At 40.6% G+C, this 6,689-nt stretch overlaps 1 long non-coding RNA gene across 1 annotated transcript; it reads right to left on the reverse strand.

Annotated features, from left to right (window-relative positions):
• Positions 1-227: 227 nt before the first annotated feature.
• LOC128412736 (uncharacterized) lies at positions 228-1,564 on the reverse strand. Its single transcript, XR_008330149.1, has 2 exons — positions 1,477-1,564; positions 228-539 (listed from the first exon to the last, which is right to left on the reverse strand). It is a non-coding gene; the product is annotated as an uncharacterized LOC128412736 (long non-coding RNA).
• Between the last annotated feature and the right edge of the window lie 5,125 nt (positions 1,565-6,689).

The following is a 6,689-nucleotide window of genomic DNA, read 5'->3' on the forward strand; positions in this document are numbered from 1 at the left end:
CCTGCAGTATTTCTTATTTTCAAACCTTTTCCTCATTCACCCTCCTCAAATATCCCCCCCCCCGCTTGCCAACCAAGCTTGATCATCAGCAAGTAATATGAAGGCCTAGTCTTGAAGGATAATACATTCAAAAATATCTTAGCTGTTTAGGCCTCAGCTTAATATCACATGTTCCATATAAGTACATATTTAATATTCTTAACAAGAAACCAAGACTGTCAAATACATTACTTAATCGGGACAATTTAATAAATTAATAGGCAATTTAAAGAAAATAACAAACCCTCTCAGGTGGCAGATTAATTATGGACTTACATTTCGCTGATCAAGAATAATTGGATTATGAATGTGGGCCAGAAGTAAGAGATCTATTTTCAGGGTCAATGGGTTTATCTTTCCACAAATGAGAATAATGTCTTTTGGTATGCATATCTAAGGCCATGTGGTCCAGAAGTCAGAGGAACACTTCAGCTGGTTGCTTTGGAAGAATCTTCATAGGGTAACTTTCTCTCCCAACATTCATGTGGACAGTGAGTCTTCTGGAAGAAACACAAAAATTGTGTTACCAAATCCTAAGAACTGCTAAAAATTTAATAAGCAATGTAACAACTCTTTGTCACAATATTAGACTTCTATCATGTGCCTAATGGCCTCGCCTTCAATGCATATCAAAGTATTCAGCTTCCTGTGCCAATAAATTCCCACCAAATGGCATTATGCAAATATATTTCTAGTCTTCCAAAGAAAACGGTGGTTATTATACATTTGCATACAGTGACCCATTTAAAGTTGCACATAGTAAATTTAAATTGCCTATTGGCTAGCACTGAACTAAGCCTAATGATCCTACTGGGGCCAAAAACAAACAATAACAACAACCCCAACACCATCATTTGCAACCCTAAGTTCTAGCAGGGATTCCTAGATTTCAACACGGCCGCCATGTTGTCAACAGTTACTCTCTCAATAGCTAAAGAACCATCACACTAGCTGTAAAAGTTTTCATTAAACAGTAAAATTAGCTGAAAATGGCTGACAGGATTTACTCCCCACACTCTGATTGCTGATATTTCTGGTGTCACTTGTTAAGCCCCTCCAAAATCCTGTCAAGCCCTTAATGTGAGCAAACTGAAGTATTTTGGAAGAAAGTTGGAGATTCTGTTACTTCAGCTACTCTGCTACTGAGCTGAACTTCCACTATGTTTTCTCTTGCCTTTGGTGATCAATGTAGGGTACACTTTGACACAGAAGGCCTTAAAGGATGAGAAGCCTGCAGCACTTAGTGTGGTGGGCGGTGGGGGAGGGGATTAAAAAATTCAATCCTCCTGTCAGACTGGGAATATCCCCTCAGTCACGCAGTTTAGGATATTCCACCATTCTTCAGCAGAGTTTCTTTTCTTTCAGCAAAGTAAGCGGCTCACTTATATGTCAAACAAAGCTTTAATAATAAAGAAAAACTGTAACACAATAACATACACTCTGAGAGAAACTAAAACAACATCCTGAGGCAAGAATGAGGCAAGAAGCAAGAATGACAGTTGGCCTCTGAACACACGAAGGGAGGGGCCAATTCCGGAGCACAATTCAAAAGCCCCGCCCACAAGATGCCAGACATTCTACTATTCAAATGAGACCTCAGTGTTTTTCTAACACTTAGGAGATCTTGGGGGGGGGGACACTGAGGAATTTTCTCTTCCCACCTATCTTGGGAACCCTGGAGAGCAGAAGGCAAGGGAGTGCATCCAGGGATTTGATCTGAGTGAATGGAAGGATAGTCTCTCCTGCTGTACAGCAGGGGTGGGGAATCAGTTTCAGCCGAAGTGTCACATTTTCTTGTGGGCATCTCTCTGGAGGGGTTGCATAACAGTGGCCCAGTGCAAAAGTGGGCAGAACAATGGATCTTTGTACAGTAGTTTTTATTCCAGTCTTTATTTATTATTCTACACTTACACGCACAAACGTCCATCCTCTTTCCAGATAAGCAAGAGATGTTATCAGAGTCTAAGAACACATACCAGCCAAACAAATGCACTCCAGCATGGTGCTGCCTCTGGGCGTGGGTTGGGGAGAGTCCATATAGAGAGGTTCTCTACATCTACTGTACAGGAAAACACCCTAGGCTTGGCAGAGTATATGGGAGTAGAGCAGGCCTGTCTGTGAAACTGTGGGGAGAGGAAGGTGTTGGGTGAATTGAACCTCCTTGCTCTTGCTGACTCAACCAGAGTGGGTGAGGACAATCCTCAGAAGGTTTGCCCAGTGTTGATAGGTTGCCAATCAGCAGACCCACTGAAATATACTTGGAATCGAGAGTGGATTTCATGCTCTTTTTTCAGCTCATAGTGGTGAGGAGGAATGGAAGTTCCCCCTGAATGTCTGCCTTATATACATTAATTACACAATGGGCTCCACGTGATTGGCTAATTCCGGATTCTCCTGTAGGCCAATCAGGTTGCGGATTCCCTTCCACCTGGAGCTGAATTGGGTGGCTCCTGTGGACCAATCAGATTGCTGCATTCTGAATCCTATTGTTCTAGGACCAATCAGACTGCTGCCTTTTGGATCCTATTCAACTCAGTACATAACACCCACCTGGTTGCAGTCTTCCCCATTGGGGCATACTTTGCTCTTTCCAATTTCAGTAGTGCCCTGTGCAAGGCCAAAATTTGCACCTGCCTCTTCTTACCTCCCATTCCCCTCAGTTCACTCTGTCATCATTGCAATGCCCTGTGGCGCCCCCTAGGCCCGACACACAGTGTGACGGAACTAGTCGCGCTGCTCTAAATCCTCCTCTGTCCCCATAATGGTGAGATGTATTTCTATTTAAATTTTAATACGGACTTCTCAATTTGTGCCTATACACCTATAAATTTCATTCTAACCTGTATGCTGTTTCGTTGGCAATCTGTTTCCTCATCTTTTTCTTTTGCAAATGCATAAATGCTTCATCCCTAAAGATGAAAATACCAAATCTTAATAGTGTCTCCTCCTGGTGAACCTATGCAAAAAAAGATGACTGCAAAAAAGATTTCCTGTATTAAGGGGGGGGGGCATCTCTCTACCACTAGCACTCATATGTGCTTTGAGATATGCAAAAATCTAATAAAAAAACACAGGGAAGCCAATGGTTAGGGTTGCTGTGGAGAACAAATATGAGGCAGGCTGTGGACTATGTGCATCCTTGTATTTCAAAGATACTAAGTGACTCTGATTTTAGAAGGGGCTTAGGCCTATGCAAGCAGTTGGGGGCCTGTGACTCATTCATTGGAATCTAGGTATTCCTTACTAGGGGCTGGTACAAATGGTGCACTGTTGCAAGGCCATGTGTCCTACTTTATAAGGGGCAGTACTCTATTTAAAGAGTTCTGGTGAAAAGATGAACAAACATGTCATTTGGGTTTCTAATCTTTCCACTCTCAAATTCAGTTTGCCACATTTCTGCAACAATTTGCAGTTTTATTTTTTTTTAAATCCTCAAAAAATGGTTCAGTACGTAAGTGCAGTCCCCCCCCCCCAGTACTCACATTTTTGTGTGCAGTTCTGGCAAATAGAGATTAACTTAATTATTTTGCAAATGATCGTTGCTAACATAGTTTATTTTTGTATCTTTTTTTTTAATAACGATCATTGCATTTTTATGCACACTTTCCCCTAACATATGAATTTTAGTTCACACTACTTGGTTGAGAAACTGCACTGCAAAATCCAGAGAAGTTTGGATTTCAAAGGGTAGCTGGGTTTCAATTTGCTCGTGCTCAGTTTGAGAGGTGCGAATTATGTCATTTCTCGGTAAAATGCAAACAGAATTTAATTTCTCCCCCCTCCCTGTGAGAGCACAGCCCTCTGTTTGAAGGCATTCTCTGTTTGAAAGGTAGTTTAGTCCAAGCCTGGTATAAAGATAAGCATCCGTAAGAAGGGAGGACAGGAGTGGCCTTGAAGCTGCCCATCATCCTTTAGCCCCTTGATAGCAGACTGGGCAGGCAACCAGGTCTCTTGGTCACAGCCTTCAGAACTTCGTAGCTTCTTTTTTTATTTTTTAAAAAGCACATTCTCATTGCATCCAACCCCTTCTCCCCATATTAATAAAGTTACATATTAGTACAAGATAATTAGTTGGGGTGGGGAAGTTTAGTGCGCTTGATGTTTTATATATTTCCCCCACTTAGTCATTCCACAAATCCAGTAATTCTCAGTGGATCTGTCAGTGACTCACTGGGGATTTAAACGGGCTTTTGACCATAAAAAGACTGCTCAGATTTCTCATGAGAGATCACAAAGACTGTCAAAAGTCACTGGCTTTATTCAGTTTCCACATGCTCATTCAAGTCCACCTCCTGTGCTGGAAAGTTAATACATGAAGTGGGATTTTTTAATATTTTTTTTAGTATAGTTGCTTTTCAAATCATGTTTGTCAAGGATTCCCTTTGATCTAAGGGTTGTGTGAGCAAACAATGTGGTTTTGTGACTAATTTTTTTCCTTTTTAAATGCTACATAAATAAATCCCTTGCCAATCCAGCTGGATGTGAATCCTTAGTATTCCAGGCTGTACATTGAGATACATTTTGCTGTGTGATCCTGTGCTTGTGTAGTCCGAAGCAAACCCCTTTGAATCTGATGGTACTCCTTTTAAATGTGCTTCAGGCTCTAGTTATTATTATTATTATTATTATTATTATTATCATCAGTGCTTTTTTCTGGGGGGATGCAGGGGTATGCATACCCCTAAACATTTTGTGAATCTAAGTTTGGCCTCATTGAGGGGCAGTATTTCAAAAGGAGTAGTTCTCAAAGCTACCAGCATGAGTTTGACCAAACTGCGAGAGGCAGTGGAAGACAGGAGTGCCTGGCATGATCTGGTCCATGGGGTCACGAAGAGTCGGACACGACTAAATGACTAAACAACAACAACAACAGGAAAATGAGAGTACCCCTAAATATATATTTTTTAAAAAAGCACTGATGATGATGATGATGATGATGATTAGGAACTGGGCAGTGGTGCCCACCCTGTGGAACACCCTCCCATCGGATGTCAAGGAGATAAATAACTGGGGGTGGAAAGAGCTGTGAAAATAATAATAATATAATAATAATTTATTATTTATACCCCGCCCTTTTGGTGTTTGGAAAGGGGCCATGGTTGGTGGGGTTGGAGAACAATGAGAGCAGGGTCAGCAGCCCCTTGTGTTTGTTTGTGTCTTTGTGCTCAAGGACTTTGCAAATGAATTACCATACCATATCAGATTTCCTTTCATATTAACCTCAATTTATGAACATAGACTGGTAGGATTTTTCTAAAATACCATATTGGCCTCACACTGATATGGATATGGATGCCTATCACTTTGAAAGTTTATTTAATTACTACCTTGAATGTTAGAGATTAACCCTCTGTCATTTAAGCCACATCAATGATATAAGACTGGTGTGAGTTTTTGTTTCTTTTTGCTTAAAGAAAACACTGAATTCATTTTCCCGTACAGAATCAAAACCATTTGGAAGCTTGTTTCAATTCAGCCCCTTCCTCAGAAGACTCTTTAACACGCAGCAGAAAAAAAGAGCTATTTAATTTCACACTCAGCTAATCCTTTAATTATTTTCTTCCGCACAGAATGGAAAAGTCTATTAGGTCCATAATAAAATAAAAAATAAGTTAGAGAGACTGTTATCTTGAACCTTGGACTGTCTTCCATTTTCTCTCTCTCCCCCTGAGAACATAAGCAGATATCAGTGTTGATAGTTAGTGATAAATTACCCTTTGGGGGGTTATTCTGCCACTCTCACATCACATTGCAGTGGAAATGAATCACCTTTTAAAACCACTCATTCATTCAACAGATTTTGCTTCTCAGATTCTGATATGAAAATGGTACTCACACAGGGATATTATGCAGCCTTGATTTAATTAAGAGTTGCAACATATAAATGACTTTTATACCACAGTAAAAGCGGGGAAAGACCTACAAACACAATAGTTCATCCTCCAAGTGGAGAGTGTGTTTCTCCGTCCCTGGACACAAACGCCACTGCAGAGAAATTAATCACACATTTCTGAAAGACAAAAAACAAAAGACAAGAAACTGACCTGTTGCTTCCTGTGTTCTTGGAATGGTAATATTGAAACCCTCTTCAGTATCAAGAAAAAGGGAAAAAAGAAGAGATTATGTTTGTGCCCATCTATTGCAAGATGGCTCATGATGGATAGCTCAGTCAGTAGATCATGAGTCTCTTAATTATCAGGGCCATGTCTTCAAGTACAAGAAAGTAGAGTCCGATTAAACAACAGGAAAAGCTTTCTGAGTATAGAAGCTCTTTGACTCCCTCGGAAGGTGGTGAACCCTCCTTCCTGTGGAGGTTTTGAAGCAGAGGTTAGATTATTATGGATGATTTAGTTGACATTCCGGCATTGCAGGAGGGTGGACAACATGAGCCTTGGGGACTCATAATGCTATGATTCTGTTAGTCCTCTCTTTAAAAGGGATGTCTGGTTTAAAGAGATCAATGGTGAGAACCTGGACGATGGACTGAGCAAGCAAACAAGTCACCTACTCACAGTCTGCCCCATTTTGATGTGATATATATTTATATATTTATTTCAGTTTAAATTATTGTCAATTAATGTGTAATCACAGCTTAGCAAACATGCAAATTTAATGCACTACTGCAATGTGCTCTATGTGGGGCTACCTTT

This window comes from Podarcis raffonei, chromosome 4 (assembly GCF_027172205.1).
Source record: "Podarcis raffonei isolate rPodRaf1 chromosome 4, rPodRaf1.pri, whole genome shotgun sequence".
Lineage (NCBI taxonomy): Eukaryota > Metazoa > Chordata > Lepidosauria > Squamata > Lacertidae > Podarcis > Podarcis raffonei.